Below are 15,189 nucleotides of genomic sequence, written 5' to 3' on the forward strand. Positions count from 1 at the left end.
CATGACATGACAGGACCCAGGAACTTCTGGAAGTGAATCTGCTTGGTCTGTTCTACTTTTAGGATGATGCAGTTCTGTGGCCATGTTCACCCCATGGCTATGGACTGATGTAAGCTTCCATGTCTGGTTTATCATTACTGCACACTGAATTAAATACTTAAACATGGTCCTTTGTTGGAATTATAACTGGCAGAGTTGATATATCTGACCAAACAGGGGAGAAATATTGTATGACAGCCTCAAGACCCTTTCCTAAGCCTAGCTGCTATCTATGGAATTTAAAAGCACAAAATAAAATTGAAAGACGGGGAATATATTACTTGTAGTCAGTAATAATAAACAATTTACTGCTTTCACAGGAATTACTGTGACAGAAGATTTAAACAGTAACCTCTTCAAGTTTGATACTGTAATGATTTCTTACATTGTGCTCAATGCAGTTATGGGGAATTTAGTATTTCAAGGTCTCAAACTGAATATTACTGTTAAGTGATCAGCATTCCTGCTTCTTATTTGGGTGGTCTCAGGTTTGAATTCAGCATGGAGAGCACCCATACTGACTATTATTACTGTAGTATTCCATGGTTCTCTCCAGACAAATGCTGTAAGAGTACCTTAAATCACACTATACTTACTTCCTTGCATATACATACCTTTAAATTCGCCATCCATAATCATGCTGATGTTATATCTGTGCAGCTGGAAAATGTTAGGTGTTAATGAATTCAAGAATCAAGCAACAGAGGCCAACTTCCCCCCTTCCCCCCCCCCCCANAAATTACAATGCAGCTTGATTTGTAAGGGACGAAAATACTGACATGCTAGGGAAAGACTCAGCAAACAAGGCCACAACAAATATGCTATCAACAACAGAACCGGTGTTGCAGGAGGTGTTTTTTATGTGGATTCACATCTGTGCTGTGGTCCAAACCGAGGCTATATAACAAGAATCCAACAATAACTGACATTTCAGAGGAGCTGACCACCCATGTGGAGGCAGGGTTGAATACCTCCACCGTGACCCTGCGAGTTGTAGGAGGCAACGAAAAGGGAAGTCTCAAATCTGAGACAGTAAAATATAGTCGTGAGTCTCAAGGGACTCGGACCCAAGAAAGACTGTGCTGGCAAGGGTCAGCAACATATATAAAAGAGACTCATCATCTTGTCAGAGAAGGCACCCCTCAAAAACAAGACTGTAAATGTCAAACAGTAATAAATATCTGGTCATGAGCCCCAGATTGGGCTCGACACCAAGACTTACTGACTGACTTACCGTCAGCTGCAATGTGACTTTGACTTTCACTTGAATTGACATTTCAGTTGGAAGTCAGAATAGTTCCCATGAAGTGTCCAGCTGGAAGATGATGACAGTGCATCAGTATTTGTGAACTGTTGTAACCAGTTATACCAGTATAAAGGTCCAATAAATTTGATCATCAAATCCAAAACCCATCTTATTAGTCATGCAAACCCTGGACATGTGACAGTATTTATTGGTGAGAACAGTTGAGACATTAGGCCTGTCTCAGACACAAGGGTGACTGCACAGCGCAGATGATACCCAGTACCCCCAGTGGCATGGGAGCTAATTCACTGGAGTGGGAAACTACAGATGGTTGGAGAATCAGACAAAAGCATAAGGCCTTAACTCAAACTCAATAGTACAGCAAAATAAACATACCCACCCAAAATATCATCAGTTTTAAATGTCAGCAGAACCATAAAGAAGTATATAAGATGTTTACATAAGAGGTTTTTTCAAGGAGTGACATTTGCTTCCTAACCAGCCAATCCTGACAGGCAGTTTTCATGATTTTTTCAGTCCTGCCAATCAAGTGCTGTGAATGTTTACCTCCACTTCTCTCCCAGTTCATCATACACACTCATCTTAGCAATTGAATAAACTAAAAATTACCAGCCCACCTGTATGGAAATGCTTCATTACTGAACTACGTCCTAACATTTTCTAAACTGCATGTAATGCAGGCATGTACAATCATTAGTTTCCATCATCATAGGATTTGTTTTCACATTCAGCTCCTGCATCAAGCTGAATAAATGGCCTAATGGGCCAAATGACCTGCTGCACGGAAGTTTCTACCTCACCCAAGCAGAAGTATCCATTCCGTGCATGGGATATTGTTGCTTTTTTCATCAGTATCACAACGTATAGTATTTATATCTGTAAGAAAGGGAGTAACACTCAAATTATGAAATTGAAGTATTCTTATGTAACAAAACCAATAAAAGCAATAATAAACTGGGAATCAGGATTTGAATCACATACACAACAAATCCTACTGCAATACTCGCACATTGCTTCAGCAGCCATGGCTACCAATCATACAGACAAGGATAAAGGTAGGGTAAGGTAAAGTAGTCCCTGTGCTTAACTGATTAAGCACTACACCATGAAGGCATATGGGAGCGTGGACGCATGGATCCAGTGACAAGGGTAAAGATGTAAATTTCATAACTTTGGGTATTCTCTGTTAGGTCTGATGGATTTCGGACTTCTTCCAACAACAAAAAAATTACACTTCCATTTCTCTCTGCATCAGAATAATGTAAATGCGCCATTCCACTAACTGCCAAATATATGTCCATTTTGCAGTTGGTTGACTGCTCACTGCCTGCATTTTTTGCGATCATGTCTTGTCAATCTACTTATAATTAAGAACAACTGTGAGTGCTAATATCACACGCAAGTGACAATATCTTCTCTGAGACCTGTCTGTCCAGCCACAACCACATCAGATAGATTGGTACTGAGTGCGTGTGTCATTTGAGTCATCTACTGTAGTCTTCATCTACAATCAAAAGGCTTGTAAGACTACAGCTGAAGAACTGAGGATATAAACAAACATTTAACCTGAACACTAAACACTTTAAAATGGCATTACAGAATTCGTAGAGCACTGTACAATTACCACATTTCTGCACATGTGCATCCATCTCTGCAGTTCACATTTTCCTTCTTTCATTTACATCAATTTAGCAATTCCCATCCAATGTTAATGTTTCCAAACCCCTTCTGCTCTCATCATTCCCTAACCTCCCCTTTCTCCTACTCTACTCAAATTTTGTGAACCTCTCAACCTTCAGACTCCCCTCCATTCTCTTCTGCAACTCTGCTTCACCTCAATTCCCTTCTTTTCCTCTAATGGGTGGGGTCCGGAGAGGAAGTGCTGGAAACAGACATGTGTCCAGAAGGGAAGAAGCAAAGAAAAATTGTTCAGGAAAATTATGCATGGAGAAGCCAAAAGTGGGAGGATGAAGGATCCAAAAAGGGTAGGGAATGGAAAGAAAGGAAACTGATGGGGTCTTCAAAGGAACTGGTGAAAAGAAGGAGATTCAGCAAAAGGCAATATGGAAGGACAGCAGAAAGGAGAAGTGAGACATTATGAGAAATGAGAGCTATGATGACAGAAAGTGGTGGAATGGGGGAGTTCAGGAATGATACTCATAAGAAAGGAAATTATAAGGGGTCAGAAGAGGAAATAGTAGATTTGAAAACAGTTCAGGAAAGTCAGGAAGACAGCATTTAGGAAAGAAGGTAACAGAGGAGCTGTGAAGTTCAGGAGTATAGAGGATTGTAATGTGAGAGACAGAAAATACAAAGTGAAGTAGAAATTTTCAGAAACATAGTAGTAGTACAGAAATAGGAAAGGCTTTGGAAAACTCAAGTTGAAAAAGGTAAATGCAAAGGGTCAGAAAAGGTTGTAGCAGAAGGGACAAAGGTTAAAACAAATGTAAGTATAGGAAGGAACAGTGAAGGAGACCAGGACAGTAAATTGGTGACTATGATGATGATACGCTATACTGAACTATAATACACTAAACATGCAGTCAGCTAGACAATATAATAAAATGTTCCACATTATACTGTGACATGTCAAATTTTATAACACACTATTGTGCTGTGCTACTCTGTACTATATTCAAATAAATTAAATATTAGTAGAGCAATCTCACCAACTGCAGGGCTTACATTTCTAAAATACACCACAATCAGCAAGATTAAGGGCTTGCAGGACACTCAGGATTGAAGGAACTGCGGCAGCTGCTCACTCTTCCAACCTAACTAAAGTGCCTCCCCTTCACTAACCACAATACACATGTAAATTGGACACTGAATATAAAAAGCAAGAGACAGATGCATAATAAGCTCAAGCTATCCCTGTAACAGGCCGAGCAGGCCAATAGGGTTGTGGGGCATTGAGGCTTCCACATTTTCTATAAAATCGGCTCACTGATGGCGTTGAGGTTGTCAGCCTTACACAAGAGACAGATACATAGCACTCATAATACAAAAGATGGATAACAGGCAGCTTTCAAATGCCATCACCCTGTGACCTCCAGTAAATGCTGATCTCGTGTGGAAGCCATACACTTTTCTAGCATGTGCACAAACTAAAGCCAAATACTATGGTTTCCAAAGCTGGATACAAAAGGTAAACTGCAGATGCTTGAAATCTGCAGGTGTTAAGCTAGTATATTATACTCTACTAATGTACAATAAACTACAGCAAACTGTACTGTGGTGTACCACATTGCTTTGTACTAAACTATACTATATTAAGATATATTATTTTATGGTCAACTCATGACTATAATACCACAGGAAAAGTGTGCATGCACACGTGTGTCAGTGTTCTCCTGCCATGAATCCTAGTCCCCTGGCTTTTAAAAGAGAACACTAATCTTTCACGTCATTCATTATATTTCCAAGCATTTCCTGGTTGCTACTTAACACCGATGCCTGAATGTCAATGAAACTCTGTAAAATGAATGAAGATGTGATCATAAAGTAATGTATTTTTTTATTGCTAGTGGGGTGGGACTAAGTCCCTTGTACTGCGGCCACTTCTGGCCTATTGTATCAGCCCCAGTGATAGGTGAGGGTGATTGTGGAACAACTGGTGGAATGAAGATTGGCAGGGGAAACTGAAGTACTCAGAGAAAACCTGCCCCAGCACCACTCTGTCCACCAAAAATCCCACTTGACCAGACTTAGGATCGAACCCGGGCCGCCGCAGTGGAAAGCCATGTAACACAACATGGAAGAGAAGTTAACTTGGTTTACCTCCTCCTGTTGTGGAATTCTTGCATCAAGAGGCTGCACCATCTCTGAAGCTCCATGCACACACACGCCCAGCACGGATTACGATCTGGCCTGAAATGCAAAATGATACAACAAATTATTGGGATGTACATGCAATACAGCACAATAACTTTCATTTTTCTATTGTTAGTGGCAAGGATCGAACCGCAGGAAGCGCTGTTATTTCCTGACTGGCTGATGGCCTGTGCTAATGAAGGTCACCAACCAAGCCTACTTATGGATCCCCCTAACACGAGTTATAACCTAAGAGCAGGAGTACAGCCGTAATTTTCAAATAATAATATTCAAATGAGAATCTTGTTTCATACCATGAGACAAAGCAAGCCATTCACTAATCTTGTGTCATGACCCTGTAGACGAGACCAAACACATGCTGCTATACTAACTACCCGAAAGCCTCCCCTCCCTTCACCCCCTGTATACGAGGTTCTGTTACACATATCCAGCTGCCTAGAGTACGGGTTCTGAGGTACTCCATGCCCTGCCTACTCCCTCACAGTACTGAACTGGGGGCCAAGTTATATGAGATATAAAATTTACGAAGTTTATAATGCACTGTAGAAATCACATTTCACTGTATCTACCAAACAAGATCCAAAAATGCTGGCCTAGAAGAGCGAATGTACAATGACATCTATGGTACAGGAGGCTCCTCATAGATGGTGCACAACTGAAGAGGCAGACGCTGCACAATCCTTGCTCACCCACAAACTTGACACAGATTTTCTTCACTGATACATCTCCTCAACGGCCAATATACTGTAACAGTTACAGAGGGCTTTATAAGTTGTAAATCTGAACAGGGTGAAACAAAACGAAGAACGTCAAATATACTGTATGTGTGTCCTGTGAGATTTAGTATGCTTCACTGTCAAGTGGCACAAGCTATCAAATGAGCAATCCATGGGCTGCTCAGTAGTCACAAAAGGTGTTCCAAGAAGTCCTGGCAGGGCATCCTCTCCAGTATACATTAACATGCTGCCATAGACCACTGTTACAGCTGCTTCAAGTCTTGCAATTACAGGATCCCGCAACCAAGGTCATCTTGGCCAGTGCTAAAATTATGACCTCTGCCTGACAGCTTCAGGTAGATGGGGCACCACAACAATGTTCCTAACAATTATCCCATGCCTGAGGCAGAAGCTGAACAAACTTGCTGCATCTGTCCACAGAATGTTACATGAAGTGAGCTCGTCTGTGGTGTGCTGGTGTTGTAGCTATTTGCAGGATTGCGTTCCTAGTGGGTGACTCTCTCTGAACACAGAATAGCTCTCTGTAATTAGTGGCACAGATGCAACTGATCATCATGAAGTACTCTGAGGACCCTCAGTTAGGACGGTCCCAATTATTATGTGATATCGCCTCATCTACCATTCCACTACTGCTGTTACACCATCTTCATTGGCTGATGTCTGTTCAGTCCATGGGTGAACTGCATTCAAATGTGCTGCTGATGTGACATGGAGACACTTCTCCCATCTTCAAAACACATTAGCACGTATTATCATCTGTATGATGGCCACTTGGATGATTCAGCCCATGTTCCCATGCAGCGGTAACAGCTCTGCTGTTACATGCAATAGGGTTTAGGAGCATGCTGTGGCATTCTTCATGTGTGTCTTGAGTACTCACAATAATACTCCTGAGAGGTACGTTACCACATTTGACAAGGGGAAATGTGTTCTTCTGCCCTCAATCTGAACAGAAGGCCTTTCTGATGGATGCTCTGCAGCGAGGGAGAACGTTCTGTGTAATGGTTACAAGTTCCTCCCCAATCTCAGCCAGTAATCTGCCATTCCAAGAGAGTGCTGTACCCATACACCCTACAAGCAACATGAACCACCACTTTCCTTGTGAGGACAGCACCACTTAATGCTCCTTCATTTATGAATTTTCCTCATATCAATGTTAAGTTACATGCATGTGAGACCATCTTCAGCTTACTGTTCAAATCTACTGCTCCGCAGGGAAACTTTAAACAAATATTTTACTCTATAGGAATCATCACATCTGCACCTCCGGGTACTGATGAACTCAAAAGACGGAGGATGGTGGCTACTCTGACTGAGTTTCTGTGGTCTTCCTCAGACCCCTTCACCAGGTAAATGCCAGGCAGGGGTAGTATATGAAATTGGGTAACAACCACTTCCTGTCATACCCATTTCAATTCACTTATGGGAACTGCCCACATTCAAGCAAGTGTGACAACGCAAGCGTCACTGCCTAGCAACCGCTGTTTACTCGTCATTGCTAAGCAATCAAGCTCGCGTTCACACTTGCTTGAATGTGAGCAGAGTACACTGTGTCCTGCATAGGCAACCTCACAGAAGACAGGACTCATGTCTGAATGTCTGCCCCACATATGAACATTGGAAATATCTTTAAACTAGCATCTAGTATCATCCTAGTGATGACACAAGTCCATCCTTGTTCCCATACTAGGCACATGTGAAAACAGATTTTTCAGTCCAGAAAAGAGAACATTTGAAAAAGAATATCGAGAATGGGAATTTTCCATACTAGTGCAATTACAAATTTATACTCTGAATCCTATTCTGTTACAGTTATCACCGTAAAATGGGGTGCGTAGACACAGCATCACTTGACAATAAAATTTAAGCAGACAACAGTGTCATGATTAATTTATCAGGCTCATACTGAATGACTACGTGTTTGGATCGATACATCACCATGAGGTGGATCCAAATTAAATAACTGCAGAGTCAATAAATTTCTATAAAATGGATTCATAAAAAATAAATAAAATGCAAGCAACCTTCAAGCCCCACCCAGCTCTACAGAATGGCAGCAACATGTTTACCCGGATTCCTGAATATCTGGTTTTGGTGAGTTAACCCAGACTCTATCTGCTTCAGCACTCCATTATTTGGTTCACTTCAGAACTGTTTTACTAATGACATTAAGCCCCCTGCACAAAGTGCTACTGCTTGCCACAAGCAACGCTGTATGAATTAATTTACCACCTCTATAAGGTTTCCTAACATTCTGACAAGAGAGATAGAGCTGTCTATCTGATATGACACAAACCTTTAGCACAGCAGGCGCTTGCAGATGGCGAGCAGTTCAAGAGGTGAAGGCAAGGCATGGAACTTGCTGACTAGGAACAGCTTCTCTCCACTGACCTCACACCAGGACTGTTGGCATACAGTAACAATTATATATACAGAGATTCACTGTCATCTCAACACACATTATGACTGGTCAATATTTCTGATTTCTTTGAAGCACCCTCCTGATTCAAGACGTCTTACTCTCACATCCACTTTAGCACTACAAAGGTACTAACCTTCAGGGCACAGACCCCTGGTAGGTTCTATACAATAACAGGGGCTGCAGAAAATTGTTGGTGTCATCTGACTCATCATGGACATCTGGCAGTGGGGAAAGACTATCCTGAGTCTGGGTACAGCACCATGTCAGAACAGTAAACGTCGCTGGACATAACTGAGTTGATTGGTCGTATAAAGTCGAAACATGTTTCGGCTCATGAAGCCATCATCAGGTGATACGTTGACAAACCTTACTTACTTACTCATGGAGCCGAGCCCTTCTTGAGGAGCCGCCAATTCTGCAGCTACTCAAGAATTTCCCAGGATTTTATGGAACCCGAAGGTTCATCACGGTGTTCACAAGAGCCCTCCACTAGTCCCTATCCTGAGCCAGATCTATCCAATCCATACCATCCCATCCTATCTCTCTAAGATCCATTTTAATACTGTCCATCCACCCACGCCTTGGTCTTCCCTGTGGTCACTATTGTCTTATGCCTCCTATGTGGATCCATGGAGAGGAAGATGCTGTGTGGCTCCCGCTCACTCAGGAACTCGGCATCCTTCACTGCTAGGAACAGCTACCCTTCACTGATACCAACACTCCATGTCTGCAAACATAAAGAGCACAGATAAAGCCATATAAATTCTAAATCTGAGCGCACCGTGAAGTGCGTTAACCAAACCATGAGTTTGCTACGTCAAGATGATCCCTTGACACTGAGTTTGGTACTGCAAGAGGCACTAAACCCTTAGTGATGCACAAACTTGCTGTTCTCAGACTGAACTCATACACTCCTCACCAATGTTTGCTTCTGACATTTCATCTGTTTCAATGATACCTTATGGCAGCAAAGCCCTCCAAAATGCCAGTACTCTTTACCATTTCAACACAGTACTAAACCCAAACACAGAAGAAGACCAGCAGTGACACATGTGTGTGTGTGTGTCCTTCTGCCCTGGCCAGCTTCATGCCCATTGCCTAGTTCTGCTGATATATTTTGCACCCTATCCTCAGCTATGGTGACCCTACAGCACTCACCCAACAACGGATTATCAGTGAATAATGAAAAACGAAAAGGAAGTGGTTGGGTCTAATTTGAGGAACTATTCTAAGACTCAACAAATCTAAGAAATTCCTCCTCCATCAAGAGAGCACATCTCTGGGATGAGATGTGTCTGAGGCCTCTAGAATACACACATGGCTACTGACGCAAAAATATTCAGTCTCCAAACAGTACAGTTCATCTCACATGTTACATACTTTTCATACAGGATGTCTTCACAGAACATATAGAGAAAGCGGGGAATCTGTTATATGTTTGTCTCACTCTGACATCAGTTGTGATGACAGTCTCTTCACAGGCGCCTCTCCACAAGTGACAAATAGTAATAATTATACAGTGCTTACATAATCATTAATTATAATCAGGTTTGTTATTCAGACGCCTTTTCACTAGGTATTTTGAATGCTGTCTGCACTCCCAGTTTCTTGAAACCATGCTGTTCAATAAACTCATTCTGTTTCCTTGGTACTGGCAGGATAACTAAACTGTGGCCTGGGGGCCCAACTGGGTAGGATTCCTTACCTTATCCTGTAACCTGAGGATGGAAACTGGCCACACACACAAATACTCTACATATGGCCAGCTTCAAACTACAGGAACATATATGATAAACCTAAACATGCTCCTATGTACCATAATAATTGCCCACTTACTGCAAAATCTTATGTTAAAAAATTTGGAAACTTAATACTGACACTACATACGCCACACTTTTATGAAATTTGGTTTAATTAATTAAAAAATCTTATCAGTCAGCAGGACTCCTTGGACAGTGGATCAGCTGGTTGGAAGGCCACTACCTACACACAAAACAACACAAACACAGAACAAATGCAATAAATGCAGACAACCGTGCACTGAGTGGGATTCGAACTGACAATCCCAGTCTACGAGGAAGTGACGATGTTTCTTGCCTTCGACTGCCTTAGGGCAAGGGCACACCATGGAAAATGGCAACTGCAACGCAACTGTGATTTCAGCGCTTTTGTGATTCATTTGTTCATTAAGGTGGCGCAAAAGGTTGACGAAGCTGTAAATATTGTTTTTGTGAAGTTAACTGAACAAGACAAACGTCATCCAGTCTATGCTAGGCGGGACAAAATATATTTGGCTTGGGAAAGAATTTCTTGTGAGTTGAAGGAGTCTGGATCCATGTTAAGTTCTTTCGAAACAATACAAGTGGCCATCACTGTGACCGAAAGAATTAACAGACTCACAGTTAGTATGCTGTGGAAAGTTATAGATGCTGACTTTATGTGCAAAAAATGAATACTCCTAAAATTTATGTCAGAAACTAAGAACTTGAAATGTAACAGAAATGGAACTGTACCTCTTACATGGGCTCCACACTGCTGGTGCGCTGGGGGAAGAGGGAAATGATCACTGAACTCAAGGCACTTGAATTCAAAACCCTTGCAGCTGGTGTACAGTAGATGAGATGCAAGTGTGTGGTCTAGTGTGTACACCTTCCTCAGTCAGCACAACACCAGCAACATCTGCAGGATCTGAAACAATACTTTCCTCAACGATGTGTTTCCATGACTGTTAAGAGCAGGCAGCATACAAATAAAGTATACTCGTACACATCTGCCAATCAGAATTCATCTCAGTACTCTGTGGTGTATAATTTGACACTGCACCCTGTATGCCTGGTAACATGCACTGATATACTTCCAGACATAAAAGAGTAACACAATAATGAACTTTCACTAATCAATTTTTTTTAATTTAATTAATAGCATATTTACAATCTTCTCTCGATAATATGGAGTAATAAGTAAATTTGTTCTAAGTAGGTATCTTGAGTAGAGAAGTCATCTGCTGCTGCTGCTGATGATGATGTATGGTATTTTAAACATTGTTCTAGTAGTGAAGTGCGTCTCTGATATTAATGCAACATCTATTTTGTGTATTTGTAGAAACTTTTGCAGTTCTAGTTTGTGGTTTGACAGCCGTTGGCATTCTGGAGTAAAATTCATAGAAAATTTTCCATTATTGGGTAATTTTGTTTATAAGAGTGCTTAGCATGTTAAATACCATACTGTTTTGATTGCTCAGTTGGTTGAACATAGCTTTGAATTCATTTAAGGAGGTTGACAGCTGCTCTGATATGTTGGGTGACTGCAGGTTTTGTGCATTTTGGAATAGGGATTTTCTATAGTTGGGACTGGATGGTGATTATGGTTTAAAGGAGGAAACTGGTTAATGTTGTTGATTTCCTACAGTATTTGGATTCTTTTTACACAAAGTTGGTGTTGTGTTCACCTCCACATTTAACACAAGTATACAGTCCTGCGCAATATGTTTTTGTATGCCTGTAGCACTGACATCTTGTACACCATACAATGTCATTTATGTCATTTTTCTTTCTTGGGGCTTCAACTGTTATTTTCATATTACTTAAGCATTTATTATCATATATGCTCTGATTGTTTTCTTTAGATGCTACATCTATGAGATACAAAGGCAGTTGTTCTTTTGTTTGACAATGTCAAAGAGCAACAGCAATTCCAGGCCCAATACCACCATACCAATTTCAACAAACCAGCTACAATATCATGCCTTTGGGACAAACAACAATTAACAGAACCCCCATTAACAAGCAATAACAAAAATAAGACCCAAGGTGAGCCAGAAATAAGAGCAAACTACATGTGGCAACAGGTAAAGAAGAGAAAAAGATCTAACCAAATCCCAGAAACAACAATGGAAGGAAATCCATTTCTCTTTAATACCCAAAACAGATATGAAGAGCTCTCACGGCTCTCAGACCTGAGGATATCCTCAGGTCTGAGAGCCGTGAGAGCTCTTCATATCTGTTTTGGGTATTAAAGAGAAAGGGATTTCCTTCTCTTGTTGTTTCTAGGGTTTGGTTAGATCTTTTTCTCTTCTTTACCTCTTGCCAAGTGTAGTTTGTTCTTATTTCTGGCTCATCTTGTGCGTTATTTGTGTTATTGCTTGTTGATCGGGTTCTGTCAATTGTTGTTTGTTCCAAAGGCATGATATTGTAGCTGGTTTGTTGAAATTGGTATGGTGGTACTGGGCCTGTGAATTGCTGTTACATTACCTGTTGCTGTGGGTCTATACGACAAACCAGTCCCGGTGCTGACCACATGCCGGCCACCTGACAGAAAGGTAGTTAATCGGTTGTAATTTCTGCAGTTTGAGTAGAAAACAAAATTAATTATTATATTCTAACACCATTCGATTCATTTCGCTGTCGTTAATCCTCCTCGACCATTAACTTATAGTAACCTCACGCTTCGTACTTAACTCGGAGTCAGCCTCGTGAAACTCCCATGTTATTGGTTGGCAACATGGCCGCCGTGACACATCGGTGAAACGCTGCTGCCATCTATGTTCAGCTTACATGACTAAATTAAAAATGACCTCCAGGGCTCGGAAGTAAGTCGGCTCCCTCAGACAGTGATGCCAACTTTGTTAACCTTTCTCAAGCTGCTGTTATGGTTATCTTTGCAAAGAGTGTCGCTGCATTATACTATGTTACGTCTCGGATAACCACACTCCTATGTCCTGACGACAGCGCCACTCGATGCGTGAAATTGATTTAATTCACAGTTCCAGGGTCACAGCACAAAACTAGCCCGTTTAATGTGGTAATGTTTCCAATATTTTAAATCAAATAATAATTTTTTGATTAAGCGTTTTAGTCGTTTCCGCTTTTATTAACATAAATAAATTATAAAGAGAAAACGATGCCCGTGCTTAATTATCATGCCATGAAGAAGAATGGGGAGTAGTTGGAGGTGAGAGCTCAGCTTCAGGCTCCGGCAACTTTATCCTGGGAAAAGTATATCGGATATTCATTGACTATGTGAGACTGAACGCTACAAATAAGAGATAATATCTCTCGCCGAGAATCACACCTCGATTCCTCGACCGTCCAGTCCGTACCCCCTCATAAAAATGTTGTACTAGTATTAATACTGCACTCTTCTGGGACTGATACCACGTAGGATAATAGTAACCAACGGCTGTGCGGAAATTTCTCCTTCCTTCTTCAATAGAGGACAAGCGTAGTGTCAGATTCTAGAAGACTCACTGCCACGATAACCTCATTTCTTATATATGTATAATACAAACTCCGTCGTAAATGAACACTTTATTGTAGTTCTTATCCCCCTTCTTTCACACTACATGTTTGGGCCGCAACCGGCCATCATCAGGTGTATTTTACTTCACGTAGCTGTCACATTGCACTCAATATTAACATTTAAACTCGTTTCTTATGTTTATGGTTTACTTAATGACGCTCTCAGGAACTCAGACTCTATACCTTCGGATGACGAATGAATAATAAACTGGAAATTAAGTGGCAGGAATCGGTGGTAGTGTAATTTGAGGTTCTATCTGGGCACTTGTCTGCCTTCGGTGAGGAAAACCACGGAAGTCATCAGTAAAAATGACCGGTCTCCAGGCCAAGATTCGAAACTGGGTACTACCGATTGAGAAACTGTATTTGCAATCTCTCAGTCCCGACGTTTCGTGATTCAAGGTTCGATATCGTTATGAAAAATTGGCGTGTAGAGTCGTTGATATGCAATAACCGCGAGATAAGCAAAAATACCAGAGCCATTTCTAGGCAACGGCTCAGTAAATACGTACCCACTGCAACGGATAGGCATGCAACAATATGATTACTGTTGGAAACAGTTCTCTGTTGTTGCAGGCATATCCGTTGCCTGCGGGAATGTGTTTATCGAGCCGTTGCCAAATGACTATGGTGTTTTTCCTTATCTCGCGGTCGTTGCATAGCAACGGTTCTAAACGTAGTTTTCATAATCACATCGAACACTAGATCACGAAACGTCGGGACTGAGAGGTTGCAAATGCTATCTCGATAGGTCGCTCTTCTGCCCTTTTAGCCAAATTCCTCACTGAATCCATCTCATTCAGGAAGTGAGCAGGGCGTTCGTCTTCCTCCTCCATTGTCCTCGTTGAATCACTGAGTAACTGAATAAAACTTTCGCCTTGCGTCTTCATAATCAACTTCAGTGCTTCCGTTACCCACTGCGGCCACAGAGCCGGTCTGGCCGGTCTGGAGAAAAGAAAATTTCTTCCAACACATAGCAACCTGTGACGGATGGACTTCATATTATGTAGTGTAGTAAGGAAAAGCCAGGAAAATGTTGATAATATTGACCTTCATTCTAGGCCGTGCTATAGCTCAAGCGGTTAGTCGCTGGCTTCCCACCGCGGCGGCCCGGGTTCGATCCCGGTTCTAATCAAGTGGGATTTGTGGTGGACAAAGTGGCGCTGGGTCAGGTTTCGGTTTCCCCTGCCAATCTTCATTCTACCAATTGCTCCACAATCACCTTCACCTATCATCTGGGGCTGGTACAATAGGCCAGAAGTGGTCGCAGTACATGGGACTTAGTCCCACCCCACTAGCATTAAAAAAACTTCATTCTAACATGCGTATCTCTTGCAGTATATCGCCAAGGACGGTTATACCCTAAAATCCCAGAATTCGAACCATTCCCCGCACCTGGACCGATCTCAGCACCTGAACCAATCCCAGTAACTGAAGCGATCCCAGCACTTGTACCACTACCAGCATCCGAAGCAATCCAAACTTTGCAGCCAACCCAAGACTCCGAAATAATTACAGTTGGAACCTCCGCCACAACAAAGGAAACAGAATATGCACTGTCCTGGGCATTTCAGCAGAGAAACTTACCAGACC

At 41.7% G+C, this 15,189-nt stretch overlaps 1 long non-coding RNA gene across 2 annotated transcripts; it reads right to left on the reverse strand.

The window, feature by feature from the left end:
• Positions 1–1,264: 1,264 nt before the first annotated feature.
• LOC111869029 lies at positions 1,265–12,782 on the reverse strand. 2 transcript variants are annotated; one of them, XR_004513503.1, is made up of 7 exons: positions 12,550–12,782; positions 10,813–10,987; positions 8,878–9,026; positions 8,174–8,280; positions 5,710–5,884; positions 5,087–5,176; positions 1,265–2,182 (listed from the first exon to the last, which is right to left on the reverse strand). It is a non-coding gene; the product is annotated as an uncharacterized LOC111869029 (long non-coding RNA). The 2 variants fall into 2 exon arrangements; XR_002843599.2 differs by lacking the exon at positions 5,710–5,884.
• Positions 12,783–15,189: the final 2,407 nt, after the last annotated feature.

Source organism: Cryptotermes secundus, unplaced genomic scaffold, assembly GCF_002891405.2.
Source record: "Cryptotermes secundus unplaced genomic scaffold, Csec_1.0 scaffold70, whole genome shotgun sequence".
Taxonomy (NCBI): Eukaryota; Metazoa; Arthropoda; class Insecta; order Blattodea; family Kalotermitidae; genus Cryptotermes; species Cryptotermes secundus.